The 18,255-nt window shown below is 50.6% G+C and overlaps 1 protein-coding gene across 8 annotated transcripts in view; it reads left to right on the top strand.

Moving 5' to 3' along the window:
- The first annotated feature begins 3,238 nt into the window (after positions 1-3,238).
- The window catches only part of PPFIBP1 (PPFIA binding protein 1), a 102,188-nt gene continuing 87,171 nt past the window's right edge, over positions 3,239-18,255 (top strand). For all 8 annotated transcript variants that reach the window (XM_030959628.1, XM_030959627.1, XM_030959626.1 and 5 more), the window contains exon 1: positions 3,239-3,332. The gene's annotated coding sequence lies outside the window, so the exon portion shown is untranslated. The remainder of the gene's footprint in view (positions 3,333-18,255) is intronic.

Genomic DNA, 18,255 nt, shown 5'->3' with positions numbered 1-18,255 from the left:
TTTGTACTTCAGCTGCTCTGGATTATGAATCCTTTGGGCACCGAATCTCTCCTGTCCTTTTTAGGAAGGGATTGGAGGGGAATTTAAACATGAGGAGAAAGGTTCAGTTATGGATTTGACAGCTAGAAATTGTTTGGGCAGTGCTTTGTCCCAGGACTGAACATGGTGTCACACCGAAGCTCAAGGCCAAAACAGTTTGCTCTGTTGGGTATTTAACCATCAGGATACTTCAGGTAGGTGAAAACCAGGACGGCTTTGACAGCCCAGCTACAATAGCTGGTCAGAAGAGCAAATATTTCCAAGGTAATGACTTCTAACAGTAAAACTGTGCTGCTGCTGCTGCTGCTGAGAGAGTGAATTCCAGCTCCCTCATGTGAAAGACACTCCCAGGACAAAAGCACCATTTTCTCTGCTTATACCTCCATCTGCACAGGGTGCTTTTCTGGCAGAGCTCTGCCTTCAGAGGATCTTATCACAGCCCTGACTGACACAACTGTGCCAGGAGAGTCAGTGGTGGAGCCCTGACCTGAAAACACCGTGGCTCAGCTGCAGGGTTAATACTCAGCTGGGAATAAAAAGAGGGACTCACTGAGTTCACTTTCTGAGCTGTCCTGAAGTGAAAGCCATCCACAGCCTGGGTGGGAAACCCTTGTTCTTTGGGAAGCAGATCCCTCAGCTCTTTCAGCTATTGTATTTTGGGGAACAAGTTTGATCTAAAGAAAACCTTTGAGGCCCAACAAAGTGCTGAATTTATTTACAAGAAGTTCTTAAGAACTGGCTGTGATGTACATGGCTTGTTACTGTGTTTCAGTGCCTTCCTCATGAGTTAGCACTGATAGAATCACAGAATTATAGCATGGGTTGGGTTGGAAGGGACCTCAAGGATCATGCAGTTCCCACCCCCTGCCATGGGCAGGAACACCTTCCACTATCCCCAGGTTGCTCAGAGCCCCTTCCAGCCTGGCCTCAGACAATACCAGGGACAGGGCAGCCACAGCTTCTCTGGGAACCCTGTTCCAGGGCCTCACCTGGCCCTGAATGGGGAAGAATTTTTTCTTAAAATCACCTGCTTTGTGACAGGGATGTTGGAGCTCATCTGCTCACCCCACTGATCCTGAAAATTAACTGCACTAGGACACTGCTCTTGGCTGTACCACGCCGTGAGTGTGTGGGAGATGGGATGTACTGCTCAAAGAAAATCCTGTCACAAAGTGCACACTGCTCCTTCAAAATGCCTCTGACAGCTCTTGAAATACTGGGCTTAATGCCATTTATTGATTTGTAACCACGGAGACAGTGCGTGCTCCCAGCGCAAAGTGAGGGAAAAGCTCTTTTCCTTCACCTCCTCATGGAATGAACAATGCTGGAAAATGCTCTTACTACTTGTAACCTCCCCAAGCCTTCACAGGAGGGACCAGCAAGTTGTTTGCCTTCTCAGAGGTTGCTGCATTTTCACAAAGGTGGAGAAAATCAACCATTCCTTGCAAACCAGCCTGGAGCAAAAAGGGCTGCGCTATTCTGGGAGATGAGAGATCAGCACACCAGAATGCCTTATCAGAGATTTGTCTTAACTTGCAAAGGTATTTTCTTTGATGAAAGAATCCAAACAGTTGTTTGAAATGTTCTGTCTGCTGAGATTTGTTTTCAGAGAGATCTCTCTCATGCCATCCTGACAAATGAAGCCCTTCTGCATTAGGTTTTTTAATAAAGATCTTCACTTTCTGAATTAAAAATTCAAAGGACAAAAACCACAACCAACAGAAAATTCAGTTCAAAAAACAAAAGCTGAAGAATAGTGGATATTTGTGCTGAGTGTTTGTTCTTGGGCAAGTCCAAGCCCAGCCATTTCAGGAAGCATGGAGGGCTGGAGTGGGATCCCTGTGATTCAGCCTGGTGTGACCTGGAGTGTGATCAGCACTCACCCATCAGCTGACATTTGCTGGAGAATTTATGAAAATTTGAGGAAAATGGGCAAAAAGACCAACTGCAGAGCATTAAAACCATAGGTAGGCATCAAAGTTTTGAAACAGAGGTACTAGAAATAGAAGATACCAAAGAAACCCAGGTATTTTAAAATTGCCTTTCTTTTCTCTTAGTCTGAAACTTAGTCCTGCTGTTTAACCTGAAACACACTGGAGCTGTGTGGACAACCTGACAGGCTGGTAACTTACCAGAATAAAAAAGTGGTTTGGATCGACTTGTCCTCTTTGCAAACTAGGCTTAAAAAGCAAATGATACCTTCCCACTTTCGCTAGGAATTCAAAATGTTTGCTTTCAACAGGTCACCAATACTTCTCCCATTTTGAATGTAAACTTCCACTTTGCATGTTATGGTCAGAAACAGAGTACAATCAAATTGTCTTTTCCTTGAACAAAACATGAGAAGTTTTCTCTAACCCAGCTCTTGGAGAAAGGATGGGAGGAAGAGCTTTGAATCAGCTCCAAACAAAACTGATAGTTGGCTGAAGCCCTTGGTCTGTTACTTGTATGGCTGAAAGAGCAGCATCTCAGGCCTTTCTGCCATGGAGCTGGTAAAGCCGAGGCTGGTTTCTGGCGTGGGTGCGAGGCTGCTGATGGAGCGCACTGAGTCCCTTACGCTGTATAAATGAGAGAGTAACGCTCGTGCAAATGTAGCAAGGATCGGTGCATTAAAACCAGCACCATGTTTCTGCTCAGCTCTGAGGCAAAGCGCTGGCATGGGTGCACTGCAGATTTAACCAGGGTGTCACTCGGTGCTGCGTCCTGCCTGCTGCAGCACCTGGGTCGCTGCTCGTGGGCCGCGGCCAGACCCCCTTCCCTTGCTGAGGAGCGATTCGGGGGATCTCGGACGGCTTCAGCACAGCAGACATTCGGGAACATTCGTCGGGATCCCGAGGTGGGCAGGGAAGGCCAGGTCCCGGGCAGAGCACCCTGGGCTGCTCCCAGGGAGGTGGCGGAGCCGCGGTTCCTGGGGGTGTTCTAAGCCTGGACGTGTCGCTTGGTACGAGGGTGAGGTTCGCGCCGCGCTGTTCGGTCACGAGCTGCGCTCCGTGATCCCTGAGACCCTTTCCAGCCTCAGCGATGCTGGGATTGCCCGTGAGGGGCACTGGGAACTCGGCCGCTCGCACCACCCACCCCGGCTCCCTCATGGCCGGCCCCGGCAGCGGCGGCGGGCGGTGCCTCGGCCGGGCGGGGCAGAGCGGCGGCTCGGGGCCGGTCCCGGGGCCGCGGGCGGAGCGGGGCGGAGCGGGGCGGGCACCGAGCGGAGCGGCGCGGGCGGGACGGCGGCGGGGGCTGCCCGGAGCCGGCGGAGGCGCGGCCGCCCCGGAGGGCTGTGCGCCGTTGGGCCGCAGGTAAGGGAAGTTCGCGGGACCCGCTCCGAGACCGCTCGGAGCCGACTGCGGCAACTTGGTGTCCCGGCGGTATGAGCCCCGCCGTGCCCTGCTCCGGCGGCTCCTCCTCTGCCGCCGCCAAGGCTCCGGGGCCCCGGCAGCGGGGCCGGAGCCGCCCCGGGCCCGGGGACGGGAGCGCCGCGTGTGCCCGGGGCGGGGGGCAGCGGGGGGGCAGCGCCGCCACATCCCGCCAGCCTCTGTCCCCGCTTCGTGTCCCTGTCCCCGTGTCCCGCCACATCCCGCCAGCCTCTGTCCCCGTGCCGTGTCCCTGTCGCCGTGTCCCGCCACATCCCGCCAGCCTCTGTCCCCGTGCCATGTCCCTGTCCTTGTCGCCGTGTCCCGCCACATCCCGCCAGCCTCTGTTCCCGCTTCGTGTCCCTGTCCCCGTGTCCCGCCACATCCCGCCAGCCTCTGTCCCCGTGCCGTGTCCCTGTCCCCGTGCCGTGTCCCTGTCCCCGTGTCCCGCCACATCCCGCCAGCCTCTGTCCCCGTGCCGTGTCCCTGTCCCCGTGCCGTGTCCCTGTCCCCGTGCCGTGTCCCTGTCCCCGTGTCCCGCCACATCCCGCCAGCCTCTGTCCCCGTGCCGTGTCCCTGTCCCCGCTTCGTGTCCCTGTCCCCGTGTCCCGCCACATCCCGCCAGCCTCTGTCCCCGTGCCGTGTCCCTGTCCCCGTGCCGTGTCCCTGTCCCCGTGTCCCGCCACATCCCGCCAGCCTCTGTCCCCGTGCCGTGTCCCAGCCCCCTGCTCCCCCTGCGTGTCCGTGGTCCCCCCTGCATGTCCCTGTCCCCCTGCCGCCTCCCAGTGCTTTCAGCGCTCCCGACCTTCTGTGCCTTGTTTCTGTGCTGGACCGGACGGAACTTTTCGGGAAGTTTTGGGGAGAGGTTGGCGTTCTCCGGTTTGATCTTTTCAGGCTCTAGTAGGACGCTTCAGGCACTGGCGCTGTGAAAGTGCAGTTATGAGTTTTATCTAGAGCTAACAAATGTGGTTTGATTTAAGGCCTGGGGTTCTTACATCCTGTAATTATTTTTTCGAGGTCTGTTTCTGTTCGAGCCGTGACTTCTCCCAGCTGAAATCGCTGTGCTCGCTCGCACCGTGGCTGGGTGCAGCTGGAGCTGTAAAAAGCCGCTTTGCACCTCCGTGGCTGTTCCTGGGGGGAAGGGAAGCTTTGCTTGGCTGTGCTGTAACACGTGTGTGCTCCCTGTGTGAGTGGGGAGCACAAGGAAGAGTCCCAGGCTGGGCTTGGCTGTGCCGAGCCTTCGGAGGCTCTGCAGGCTCTCCTCTCCTCACTGTGGCCCGGGCACAGCCGCTGCCAGCAGCACCGTGTGTCGGCTCTGTGCGATTGCACCGGCAGCACATTGAGCAATACAGGAGCCGCTGCATTCCAAAAAGTAAACAGCAGAAATGGGTCACGGACTGGGAATATTCTCCATGCTAACACCGTGGAGCTTTGGGGAGGAAGATGTCCCACAGTGTCAGCTCGCATTTATTGCCACTGTTAAAGGGAGCAGCTGTATCTTGAGGATTTACATTTGCAAAGGATGTAAGCAGAGGTTTCAGTAGAACTGGTGCTCTCAGTGAGGCAGCATGGCAGGTTGGTTTGGGAGGTGTTCTGGAAAGTAGGAAAACAGAAATCTGCTTCAACTCTCTGTTTCAAGTGCAGCAAAGATTTTGGCCTCTTAATTTCTTCAGCTCACTCAGAAATGAAGAGCCAGAGCACTCCCTACTTTAGCTCAGTACCCATCCCAGTGGAGTTTTGGATTTAGCGCAGCTTCTTGAAAAGCTGTATCAGAGATCAGCTGCTGGCAGTGACAGCGACTGTCAGTGCTGTGCTGTGGTGCTCACACATGAGGATTGATGTTCCCATGGCAGGAGGGGGAAGTTGGTGTTTCTCTCCTCCCTGCAGGCAGCGGGAGCCCCACCTGTTTGCCTGGCTATGAGGGGGGCCCTGAGGAGCAGGTTCCCTCTTTGGCAGCCCATCTCCTGCCCCGAGCCCTGGGATTCCATCCATTTGTTGCATCTGGGTGTAAGAGTTGTGCTGAGGGATGTTGAAGTTGCTTTGTCCTGTGCACTTGTGTCTGCAGCAGATCCGGGCTCTGCTTGTCCCTGACACTCGGGGTGGAGCACCTTGAAGCCAGGGCTGTCCCAGGGGGCAGGAACTGTGGTGAATTTCATCTTTTTTCCTCCTTAGATGGGAGTCCTGTTTCCTTTCTGGGTTGTGCTGCCGGGGCAGTGTGACACACACTGCAGGAAGGAGAGGGGAGCCGCTGGAAATGTCTGTGCAGGTGCCCGGGGAGGCTTTGCCTGTGACCCGTGGCCACAGGAGGGTAATTGTTAACATTCCTGAAATGACAGCCATTCCCAGGAGACTGAGGTTCCCAGGTGGTGCTGCCGGCCTGGCTGGTCCCGTTGGTCCCTGGATGAGCAGGACAAAGTCTGGTCACTGCTCCCTGGCCAGCTCAGGGTGGCCTGAGGACAGGCAGAGCTGTGTGTGAGGAGGTGCTCGGTGCAGTGTCCTTTAGGAGATTTAGTCTCCTCAATCCATCCAAGTGGGGCTTCTCTGATGTTTCTTTCCCCACCTAAAGGAACACTTTCAGGGAAGTGGAAATCCTTCCCCTGAAGAGCTTTGAAGCCAGCGAAGGTTTAGTCACTTTCTTCTTGCTGCGATTGCATCAAACCGGGCCTTTGGCTTGCTGAGCTCAAGGGAGTTGCTGTGAACTCCTTGGAGCAACTGACTGATTTTCTTTGTTGTGCTTTGTGTGTTTTGGTTTTTTTCTGGGAAGGTGGAGGGAACATGGAGAGGGGGACCAAATCCCAAATCTGGGACAGATGTTCCAAAAACACCTCCCTGACTCCTGAGGTGGTTCAAAAGGAGTGCAAAACCCCCAAAATGCCTCTATCTGAGGAGTCTGCTGTTTTGCAGTAGTTTTCAACAGAGAAAGTAGGAACCAACTGTTAGGCAGGATTTAGGTGGGTGATAAAACGTCCTGTGGTGTTAGGGGTGGTCAGTAAAGCCCCTGTCCCACTGCTGAATTTGCATGCCCTTCCTCAAGGAGGTGCTGGTAACTTTTGCCTCAGCTGCTAAAGGGTGATGTGCAAGTTAGGTTGGTATATCTGAGACAGCTTCTTCTTGTACTTGCCTTGGTGATTGTCAAGACTTCAGAGCAAAACTGAAGTTATGTGGCTGCTTTCAAGTGTGCAATTATGATCTGACCCATTTTTGCCTGGCCAAACCACATCTCTGAAGTTACAGAAGCAAAGAACAGGTTTATTGGAAGGTTCAGGCAAGTTTTGTTGTGTTCATTCCTCTTGAGTGGAACGTGTGCATGCAGCTGTGCATTAAGGATGCATAAAAACACTTAATATCTTCATAAGTAAAACTGCTTAATACCTTCCTGTACTAGGCTGAATAGTGAACCCCTTCCCCCATCAGTAATTGTGAGATCCCATTAGTCATCCCATTAGTGACTTTGCTTTTGAATCCAGTCCAGGAGAGGTGAACTACTGTTTCCTTGCCTCGTGCTTACTGCTGGTGTTTATGCACACGTGTTTATTTAACATTTACTATAAATTCCCACCTGGCTGAGTGAAGACAGGGTGATTATTTAATGACAGCTTCAGAAATCACAGGTAGCCCTTTGGAGATGTCTGGCTTGCAAGCATTAACCTTTGCATCTCACAGAAAAAGCTGTGTGCTATTCCCCAGAGATTACATCTCTTTCTCTGTGTTTGGAAAAGTCAGCATCTAATCCAGAATGAAAAATTGGTCCTCTTAGAGGTCAGTGTTTCTCTTGCCATGTGTTTGTTACCTGCACTTGTTGTGTGTTTCCATTTTGAAATTACTTCAGCAGAGATCACAATAAGTTTTGACATCTCAGTGGGTCTCTGGTGGGATCTTTGCTTTGGATCTTTCTCTCCCTAGGGAGGGTGCTTAGCTGGGAACATACCTTGAGATGTAGGGAATTATGCATTTTTATATTCTGTCCTTTTTATTCCCCCTTCTCTCTCTCACAAATTGACCTGTGTATTGACTCAGCTCATACTGAAGACAGTGGCTGTTTGTTACTTTTCTAGTAGTGCTTGCTGCCAAAATAGTACTTTATTTGTGCTTAAAGGATAGAATTTTCAATTAATAGTTCAGTCATCACACTGGATTCACAGTGGCTTGCTCAGGCTGTGTATTGCTCTTGCTATGGGCACATACAATTTCCTGGTGTCCTTTAGCTTCCAGAGCACTTTGTTCCTCTGTGACTCCTGCAGTACATGAGGAAAGTGTGCTGGGTTAAAGCTTTCTCCTTTTTCCATTGGCTGGCCTTCTGTTTCTGTTAAAAGGCTAAGATAAACTAGTTGTGTAAAAAGCTGATTTCTTTCCTCGGTGGAACTATATTGAGATACAAGTTTTGCAGCCCATTGTAGCCAAAACCTTTCTGTTTGCTGCCCCTGCCTGGGTCATCTTTATCATTAATCACAGCATTTGTTAGGTTGGAAAAAACCTCCAAGGTCAATGAGCCCAACCTTTGACCAATCCCCACCTTCTCACCCAGCCCAGAGTACTGAGTGCCACATTCAGCCCGTGCTTGGATACCTCCATGGGTGGGGACTCCAGACCTCCCTGGGCAGCCCCTTCCATGCCTGACCACCCTTTCCATGAAGAAATTCCTGCTGATGTCTGACCTGACCCTTCCCTGCACAGCTTGAGGCCGTTCCTCTTATCCTGTCCCTTGTTCCCTGGGAGCAGAGCCTGACTTCCCCTGGCTGCCCCCTCCTGTCAGGGAGTTGTAGAGAGCCAGAAGATTCCCCCAAGCTTCCATTTCTCCAGGCTGAGCCCCTTTCCCAGCTCCCTTGGCTTCCCTTCATCAGGCTTGTGCTCCAGCCCCTTGCCCAGCTCCGTTCCCCCCTCTGGACACGCTCCGGCCCCTCAGTGTCCATCTTGCAGTGCCAGGCCCAGAACTGGACACAGCCCTTGGGGTGAGGCCTCCCCAGTGCCCACAGCAGGGGGACAGTCACTGCCCTGCTCCTGCTGGCATGCCTTGTTGCCATTGGCCTTTTTGCCCACCTGAGCAGGTGTTGGATGATGTTCAGCTGCTGTTGACCAGCACCTCCAGGTCCTTTCTGCTGGGCACTTTGCAGCCACTCTGCCCCAGCCTGGAGCAGTGCAATGAGGGAGGCAGGAGGAGAACTTGGAAATTTCGGGCTGTGTAATCCAGCCTTGCCAAAGCAATGTATCTCCTGGCTGTGAGTCCTGTGAGCTCCTGCTGTGGTGTGCTTGGTCCCTTTGTGCTGACAGAGCTGATACTTCTGGAGAGAGCTCCTCCCCTGAGCTGCTGGCTGGAGGGAATTGTTTGTGGTAAGGTGAGGATGCTCCTGTTCCCTTCTGTGCCTCTGCCTCATTAAGCAGTGCAAGTTGTGTCAAGGAACAGCACCAGAGGCCACTTCAGCAGTCTCTGGCTTGTGGTGTTTGAGAGGAGATAAAATAACAAACCCAGTGACTTTAAGCAGCCCTTGGCTTACATTTTGATGGTAATCCCTGTTCCAGCAGGCACAGTGTTGTAACTCTTGCAGGAATAAAATCCCCTTGCCAAATGGTACCTGTGCACAAAAGTCTCTGAGGTCAGGTGTGCTGATGCAAAAGTTAGTTTGCACTGGCATCTCTCTTTATGGGCTTTTCCCCTAAATATTAGTGGAGAACTGAAGGCTGAGACTGGAGCCGGCTGCTGCAGCATCTGAACTCCCAAGTGGAGAACTCTGTGCTGCCAGCCAGCTGTCAAATTGTGTCACAGATGGGAAAAATCTGATAACCACTAGTGTGAATCAGCATCTTTGAAATCCAACAGTTGTCATGGCTCCAAATGTGATGGATTTGAGAGAAGAACTTTGCTTTCTTGCCTTGTTACAGACACATCAAAATAAGAGGAAAGTATAATGGTCTGGTCTTCCCTGCCTCGCTTCAGACTGATCAGTTCTGAAGCAAAAGCATAGGGAAAAACAGGGAATATTTTATATGTCAGTGTAGAATTAACCTCAGATAGTTCATGGGCACTGCCGTGGTTGTGAAGGAGATACAACACACACCGTTTATGGTTAAACTGTAAAAGCAAACAAACTGCCAAACAATCAATCCCCCAACCTCCTCATTCTCAAATCTTTCCCTTGTTGTGCTGTGTTGTGGAGGACAGAAACAAGAACACACATGCATTTACCCAGTCAGCACCAGGATCTGTTCTGGGGACGAGGGAGGGCAGTTCCTTTCTTTGGTGCTGTGGCAGCTGTGCACACAGCTGTCCATCTGCTCTGTCAACAGGCATGGCCATGGGGGTCTGGTTCTCTCCCAGCTTTGTGTTTCGTGGGCTGAGTCTGTCCAAAAAGTTGAGAGTAATCCAGAAAGGCTGTTTTGCTGAAGTCTTGACTTCAAATTTTCTCTCTAGCGTGTGTGTACTCACTAGCTACAGCCAGGTAAGAAGTTTTGACAGAAATACAGCCTTTGTGAAACATGGGAAAGGTGTCTGTGCTGTTGAAGGAAATTAGCTATTTAGACTAGCCCAGGTCATGCAGAGTGTAAGGGATGGGGAGAAGGACCTGCATCCTGTTTGGAGGCTGGTCTCCATGTTTTTGGGTGTCGTGAGGTTGGCATGTGAAGATGTCTGTAGGATCACATTAAGGTTCTGCAGAGTGTAGTGCTGCTAATTAATGTCTGTCTTGAAGAGCAGGTGAGAAGAGTACCTTTTTTGTTAAAGCACCCCGAGCTGTAGGTGTGTTTCCGAAAATAGTTATGATCTCACGTGGTTGTAGCCCTTGTGATCTTGGGTTCTCTGCAGCTTTGCCATGTCCTCACACAGCTGCCATGGGGTGGTAAAAATCCCTCTGGCCATATAGAGACTGTCAGAGTTTGTTCTCAGGCTTGGATCAGGTGGGCTGCTCCTATGGAAGAAGTGCTGTGGAGACAGGGAAAGGGAGCAAATGCCTTGGGATCTTCTCAGTGTGAGGCTGAGCAGGTTCTCATAGATGTCAGCTGTGTGGTTGTGTTTTGCATGATTTTGGAACATTTTATTGTATCTTTGAAGCATCCGTCTCCTCTGCTCTCCTGGTTTAGGTTTTAGACCTGTGCTAAAAGTAGGATGGATTCATCTTTGTCCGTGCCCAGCCTCAAGGGGAATGTGCTGTCTCTGAGAGCTGCTGTGTGCAGGATGCTGGGGCAGGCAAGGATTGGGGTGTGGGTGAGGCTGTGGCTGTGTGGGAACAAGGAACATTCCTGGTGCTGGAACCTGCATTCCAAGCTGGAAAACATGTGGGAGGTGGTGGTTTGATGGCCTTGATGCTCAACCTTTTTGCTCTCCCTCGTGCACTGGAAGCATCTCTGGTAGACTTTGTTCAGGGATGGGGGAGGGATGGTGCACAGAGCTTCCTTTGGAAGAACCAGACAGAAATTTTATCCTCCCCAGGAAAAGCAAGGTGCTCCATCCCACAGCTGACAAATCCATTGTGTGATCCCTGGGGACCTCTGTCCTGCGAGGGGGAACCCCCACATTGCAGCTGGAGCCTGAAGTAGCCATCCTTAGTGACTTCCCTCAAGATCCAAGTTCAAATGTCTGTTCTCCTGGACCTGGATGTGCATCATAGGCAGTGTCATGGCATTAGTGGCCTACAGAGAGGGAGGGAGGAGGTGTTGGAGTAGCCAGGGCACACTGAGTGTTCCCCACTGCTGCCCACAGCTGTTGGTACAGTGGAGCAAGGGTGTTGCTGAAGAAGAGGTGCGTGTGTTGAGCAGCTGGTCTCCAGGAAAGGCTTGTGGCAGCTGGGTGGCTCCTGGTGGATTCAGGTGCTGGCTTTGTTGTAGTATCCTCTGTCCTGCTTCCAAACAAGGATTAAGCCAAGGAAAATATTTCTTTACTCTTAATTTAAATCCCCGGGGAGTTGGTTTTGCATCAGAGCAGACTTGAAAAGGCTTGTCAGTTGGATCTTAGAGCCATCAGCATTTTTTTCCTCTCCACTTAACCAAAGCTGGTTTAATTTGTGACAGCACTTTTAATTTGTTATGTTTGTAAAGGAAACATCACAGGGGAAAGTTCAGAAATGCATATATATATTTCTTGCCTGAGCTTAAATTGGTTCTAAAAATTTGTTTTTTGTATTTTTATAAAGAAAGGCTGGATTTTTTTTTTGTATCACACAATTTTTGTTTGGTTTATTGTTTGTTTTCTTCTCCAGAAGGAGCATATAGTGGCTTACCTGGGTGTCCATCTTCTCTTGGATGTGAAACATGTAACTAACAGGTCATAACCAAAAGCATCTTCTCAGAGGCTTCCACACTCATGGTGGAGCTGGTGTTGGACATCCTATGCTGGGCAGGGCCACTGCAATCTCTGATGGTGCTGGACAGAACGGGATTTTCTGGACTATCTTTAGGATGTGCAGCAGGAATTTGGATGCTGTGGGGGAGTTGCACCACTCCCTGCCCCTTTCCTTGGAGGACTGGAGCCTGTGTTGGTGAAGGATCCTAGGGAGGTGTGTGCCCTGCCCTGGGTGAGTGGGAAGCCTGTGGCTGGGTTTGGGGTGCAAATGTGACTCCCTCCCTCCCTCCCTCCCTCGCAGTGCCCTGGTGGGGACATGCAGCCATCCAGCAGCAGTGGCTGAGGCTGGGACTGTGCCCCATGGCATGGGGACACTGCAATCTCATGGCTTGCTGCTGGTGGCTGGTGTGACCAGATTTGTCATACTGCTCTAATGCTGGGATGCTGCTGGCAGTGTTGGGGTGGTTGAAACATCTGGGAGCAGCTGGCTGCGAGATGGGGTGCATCCTGGGGCTTCCCTGTGGCATTGCCTGTCCTCAGCCAGCTTCTTGGGGAGCTTAGAGGATGGTTAATTCTTCCCCCCTTTCAGGCCTTCACAAGAGTTAAAAAAGCAGCATTGAAGATGTGGCTGCATGTCTGGATGGCCATTAGGTGGACAGAGCAGCCATGGGTTTGTTCTGCAGCAGCAGCATCTTGGTCTCTGTCCATTTGCAGTACAGCTTGAGTGTCCTTTTGGTGAGCAGTCATGAGGCTGTAAGCACAGTGTGGAAATGAGAAGATTGAGATTTATTTTCAGGGTGGTGCTGGTAAACTTCCCGCAGCTTGTGGTAGAGATAATTCTACAGGTTTTGGCTCCATTGTTGTGGCTGGGTCTAAGGTGAATTTAAGAAAAATGTTTTGGTTGAGCAGGCTTTCCTTTCTGTTTTATCCAAAGGGAAGTATCTGTTCAGAGCCTGGTCTGTTGTTCTCATTACTGAGGGAGTTTCTGAGCGAGACCTAAATCCATGATTATTTGCATGCCCTTATCTGTGTGACACAGGGTTTTCCAGGTCGGTATCTCATGTTTCAGACTGCTCTATGTCTCCTCTTGTCATGGTGTGCAGCCTAAAATCTGCATATGCAGGAATGATTTCTCTTAAAGGGTCAATTAGGTGAAAGGCATTTCTCTTGGCATCATTTGGGGCACAATCAGCTGCTGAGGAGCAGCAGTGCTGAGCTCACAGCAAGCTCTTGGGCTGTTGTTGGAAGTAGAGTGAAATGCAGAGCTGTCCATCCTGTCCATCACAAAGCTGTAATGCCTGCTGGGGGTGGAGAGGAGGCACTGATTACCTGCAAGGCATGTCAGGGATGAGACTTCCACGTAACCTGCTCAGAGGGAGAGGGAAACATCTTGTAGCCCAGCATGACTATGAGGATGGAGACCCTCCATGCCTCCAGAGAGATTTGTGTTGGAGCAAAACCACAGCCTGGCCTTGGGGAGGGCCTCCTTTTCTGCAGGGTGATGGCAATGGTAGCTGGAAATGTTTTTCTTTTTGGAGCTTGTTGGAAGACAATCCCTGTGACATGTGTGTATGTTTACCTCCTTTTTTGCAGAAGTACCAAAGCAGGACCAGGTTCAAGGCTATTTTTTGCAAGAAGCCTCTGGGCTGATGTCTCCATCTGAAATCAGTTCTGATATTTTCTTCAGCTTGTTGCTCTCAGACCTCACGGTACTTGGAACTCCTCCTCCCTTCCCCACTCATCCAAGGAATTTTGCAAAGAAATCAATAGCTGTCTAGTTATGACAGCAAAATGAAAAATGCTGTAACGTCTCCATAGCTACCTAAAAAGTACTTGTAAAATGCTGGTGGAAGAGAGTGCCCTGGAATTATCCCATGCATTCCTTGCACGCAGACTGAAAATCGTTTGCATTAGTTAAGTAATCGCTGCGAGCTTGTCCAGTGAGCAATGTTTGGTTACTGCAATAAATTTTTGTTCCTTAAACCCTGTGAAGCTGAAAAAATTAATTTGATTTACATAGAAAATGAACTGACCTGAACTCTCTGTAGATGAACTGATTGTAAATGGACCAGCTTAATCCAGATTGGTTTTTTCCTCGTGTTTCATGTAGCATCTGAAAAGAGACAGCTTGTGGCAAATTAGCCAGGGTGAGACTACAAAAAGATTGAATTATTCCTGTTTGAACAGTTCCCAGCATGTGAGCACTTGCTGCTTGGCTTGCACATCATCTGGCTTGCCAGGGCTGCTGTGATGGAGGTGAAAGTAAATAACCTCCAACTGGAAGTCTTGCTTTTGCTGTAAATGATGATTTATTCATTCACCAGTGAAAATACCACAGAGATATGATGAATAAAAACTGCAGTTGCTGTGTGTTTGGCTTTCTTGCAACAGATGTCTCTCCCTGTTGTGTTTCTGTGCAGAGAAGCTGTTTGACACTCTTACCTGTGCTGTCCTAGGTGGTAATTTTGCTCCTGGTGGGACCTGGTGCTGTGTGGAAATGCAGTTGTCAGAACAGAGGTGTTGTGCTTGGCGTGTGTGCGTGCCTCACTCTGGGCCATGGCAGCAGGAAAACAGGCAGCAGAGTTGGGCCTGCCCTATTTAGGCTGGGCTGAGCTGACTGTGGGGCACCTGGAAATGCAGGAGGAGTTGGAACAAGGGGATGTTTCTGTAGGGACTTGCCTTGATATGCTGGTGTATCTCCATGCCTCTTTTGGAGGGGAAGGACTCTGCAGGTTTGAGAGCCACAATATAAGAAGCTCTCAGACAATGTCCAAAGGAGGGTTTTGGAGACTGGAGGAGAAGCCCCATGAGAAGCAGCTGAGGGCACTTGGTCTGTTCAGCTGGAGAAGAGCAGACTGAGGTCAGAGCTCACAGCAGTTCTGCAGCTTCCTCAGGAGAGGAAGAGGAGGGGCAGGCCCTGCTCTCTGCTCTCTGTGACCAGGGACAGGACCCAGGAACGGCTGGAGCTGTGTCAGGGGAGAGTTAGGGTGGATATCAGGGAAAGGTTCTTCCCCCAGACGGTGCTGGGGCACTGAACAGGCTCCCCAGGGAATGGTCACGGCCCCAAGGCTGCCTGAGCTCCAGGAGCGTTTGGACAACAACCTCAGGTGCAGAGGGGCGTCCTTGGGGCTGTCCTGTGCAGGCCAGGAATTGGACTTTGATGATCCTTGTGAGTCCCTCCCTACTCAGCTCATTCTATAACTAAAAAGGGTAGGGAAGCTACAGCACATGTGGTAGTTTGGGATCAGCCACCCAGTTGTTTGGGACAGTGTATACAGATGGACTGCTGATGCTAAATTGGAATTTGGCTGTGCTATTGCAGTTAATTTCTCTTCCTACTAAAAATGTTCTATATAATTTTCCTATGGCTGTGGTAGTTAGGCCTGGCTTTGCTGTTGCACATGGTGAGGGTACAACTTTTCCATTCCTCAGATCCAGCTATGTTCATGTAGCTCCTGCAGAGTGTGCATTTAGGAGCAAGACAGGGGGTCTGTCTCTGTTTGTCTGTGTTAAAAGGAAGGAATGGGGTGCTGCTACCTTCCCTCTGAGCCTTACTTTGTGATCTCTTTGCCCTAGGATGTGGAGCCATTTGTGGGTGAGGTGTTACTCACTGTAAGCAGAGTGAGAAATAGGAGTGCTTTCCATTAAAAACCTCCTAGAGCCAATGAAAGTGCCATTTCTGCTTCTAGTCAGAGTTCCACTTTGCATTGTTTGACTTGCCACGTGTTTTTGGAAGAGAGAGGTGGTTGAGGATGGAGACCCAGTGATGGTCTAAATAGAGATGCCTGTCCTGTTGTCCCTTTTGTCTGGGCAAGCTGTTAGGGGTATGGCTGGGGAAGCGAGGAGGACACCCTGATACCAAAGGGATGGTGAGGTTTCTGCTGCTCAAGTCCTTGGGCATGGAAGTGAGGGGTGGGAAACAGGGCCCACAGGGAATGTTGGAGGACTGGACTGGGTTTGTTGAGTGGTGAGAGCCCCACCTGAGCTGCTGCAGAGCAGGGGACCCTGCTGGCTTTTGAAGCTGGCAGTGCCACCTGCCATAGGGTCCATCTTCTCAGTGCATGTCCCTGCCCTCCCACAGGCACACAGGGAAATTCAGAGTGCTATAATTTGTGGCGTCCTTCCTTCAGTCCCTCCTGTCTTGCCTGTGCTGCAGAGTTTTGAGGCAGATGTTTTCCTCTGGTATCAGGCTCTCATGCCTGGATTTTGTTGGTGTTTATACAGAAGTGTGAGGGCAGCCAGAGGTTCTGCCGGGTCTGATAGAAGCCATACATGAAATTAATCCAAATTAAACTGTTAGTCATTCCCTGATAAACAGGAGGTTACAGCACAGACTCAACATGTGGCATAGCTTTGAGACTATGAAAAATGAAGCATGAATCCTCCTCTGAAAGTTGGCTGTCCCTGTTTGAGGCCTGATGAGATTTTGAGACAAGCCAGTTCGCCAAGCTCACTGTGTAGGCGTTTGTGGGAAATGAGATTTTTGGGAGGGGACTATGGTTACAGGGAGGCAGAGGAGTGCTGGAGATGAACTAAAGTAACTAAAAATCTGTGGGGTTGCTCAAGCTGAATCTGTGGACCTGCAAACTCCTCCCTGTGGAGGAGGGAGAAGTCAGGCCGTGTGTCCTGCTAGTGTGGGCCAAGCTGGAGCTGCTTTGCCTCCGTGATGGGATTTTGTATGCCAGTCTGTATGCCAGCTTCCTCCTGGTGCTCCACAGCCATGGAGCCTGTGGCAGGGATGTGGAAGCCAGGGGAGAGCAGTCTGTTCAAGGCAGCTTTCCAGTGAGCGGGTAACAGCCCTGTTCTTGTTGCAGAGCCTCTGGTGGGGCTCAGGAAATGCTGGAGGTTGATTAATGGCCAAAGACTTAATGGGAAGCTTGGCATTCCCCAGGACAGTGTGAAAACGTGTTGCTGGGACTGTCTCTGGCCCTAGCCCTCTTTTCCAAGCTCTGGGGTGAGGGTGTTTTGGACATCCCAGCAGTAGTGGCATTAAGGAGCCATCATAGGCTGGAATGGTTTTCCCTGGACAGAGCCAGAGACAGCTCCCGGAGTCGTGGGGCTTTGCTGGCTTGTGTCTTTGGAGTGGGCAGATCTCTCCCAGTGAGGATTTTAGGCCTCTCAAAGAACAAAAGTGTACAGAGATGTGCCTGCTCAGGAAGGTGTGCTGGGAGCACTGGAGGCAAGAGATAGACCAATGTAATTTTGCTGATGAGTTTGTTCTGGCCTTGAACTGTGCTTCTCTGGAGGGTTTGCAATGCCTCCTGGCACTTGGCACCTGCTTGGCACTCAGACCATACTAACTACTTGTGTTTGGAATTCCAAAGAGGAGGCTTCCCCTCTAGACTTCTTCTTGCAACTCACATCTGTGAAGCTGAATGCAGATGCTGCTGGCCAGGCTGTGGGGATTCATGTCCAGCTGTGTATGTACAGTGGGGGGAGAGATGTTGTTTCTGCAAAGGCAGCTTACTAAAAATAGGCTAAAGCCCATGAACCCAGGAATGAAAGTAGTTGTCCGTAAGTCTCACTTGATGCATCTTTGTTTTTCTTCTGCCCTGAGGAATATTTGTTTGGAGTATGCTCCATGTTTCAGCATTTGCTGAAAAGCCACTTGTGCTCATGCTGGAGCTGCTGCTGTGTGGATGGGGCCAGACTGAGCTCTTAACTCCACCACTCATTGCCTTTGAGGCTGGGATAAGTTGCCTTCCGTATTTTCACTGCTTTCCAGCTATCAGGGCTTTTTTCTGGTTTCTTGAAGCCTCTGTGCTGTATAAGGACAGACAGAAGTCATGTTTGAGCAGAAGCAACACTTTTTGGGGAGGCACTGCCAGTCAAGTGGCATGTGAAGAGGTCAGTGTGTCACAACAAGACCTTTCCTGTGGTTTGGGCTGCTGGCCCTGGCCATGTTTTATGGGTTTGGTAGGGGCATTTCCTCACACACTCGTAGCAGCCTTTCCCCCTGAGCTACTTTGTGGTTTCAAGTCCTTTCCATATCTTGATGCTGTCTTTCCCTGCATCTTGTCCTCTCGTGCGTGCATCCTGTGAGCTGACCTGTGCTGAGGAGTCCCTACCAAGACCTCGTGCAGGTTTTGGGAGTGGAACTGCCAGGCTCCCTCCTACGCAAGGCTGGGGCCTCCGGCACTGCAGAGCTGGCTTCGTTTTCAGGAAAACAGAATAAAGCAGGTCGGTATTAACTTGTCTTCACAGAGCTGGTCCTGGCTGCAGCTTAGCTGGGTCATAGCTGGTAGAGAGACAGACTTCCAGATTTTAATGTTGTGAAGAGAGAGCCTGTGCTTGGCTGTGTCTTCATAACTGTTTTCTGTCACTGCACGCCTGCAATAGTACGAGGTAGTGTTACATTTCTGGACAAGGCTTTGAACAAGATCTACTGTCAAAACAGCTTGATAAACTGCTTACTGTGATGCAGAATGCTGGTCTGTCATTTTGCAAATTGAATTGCTGGAAAGCTCTTATGATTATTAAAAGATACTTTGTGTTAATTTAATTTCCTGTAAAAGACACAAGCTGTGTGATTTAAAGAAACAAAGCAAATGCTTAATCAAGGTAAAAGCAAAATCTTCATATCTGTGCATATGCAGTGCT

This window comes from Camarhynchus parvulus, chromosome 1A (genome assembly GCF_901933205.1).
Source record: "Camarhynchus parvulus chromosome 1A, STF_HiC, whole genome shotgun sequence".
Taxonomy (NCBI): domain Eukaryota; kingdom Metazoa; phylum Chordata; class Aves; order Passeriformes; family Thraupidae; genus Camarhynchus; species Camarhynchus parvulus.
The sequence above is the reverse complement of the archived record's forward strand: the minus strand, read 5'-3'. Positions and strand labels throughout refer to the sequence as shown.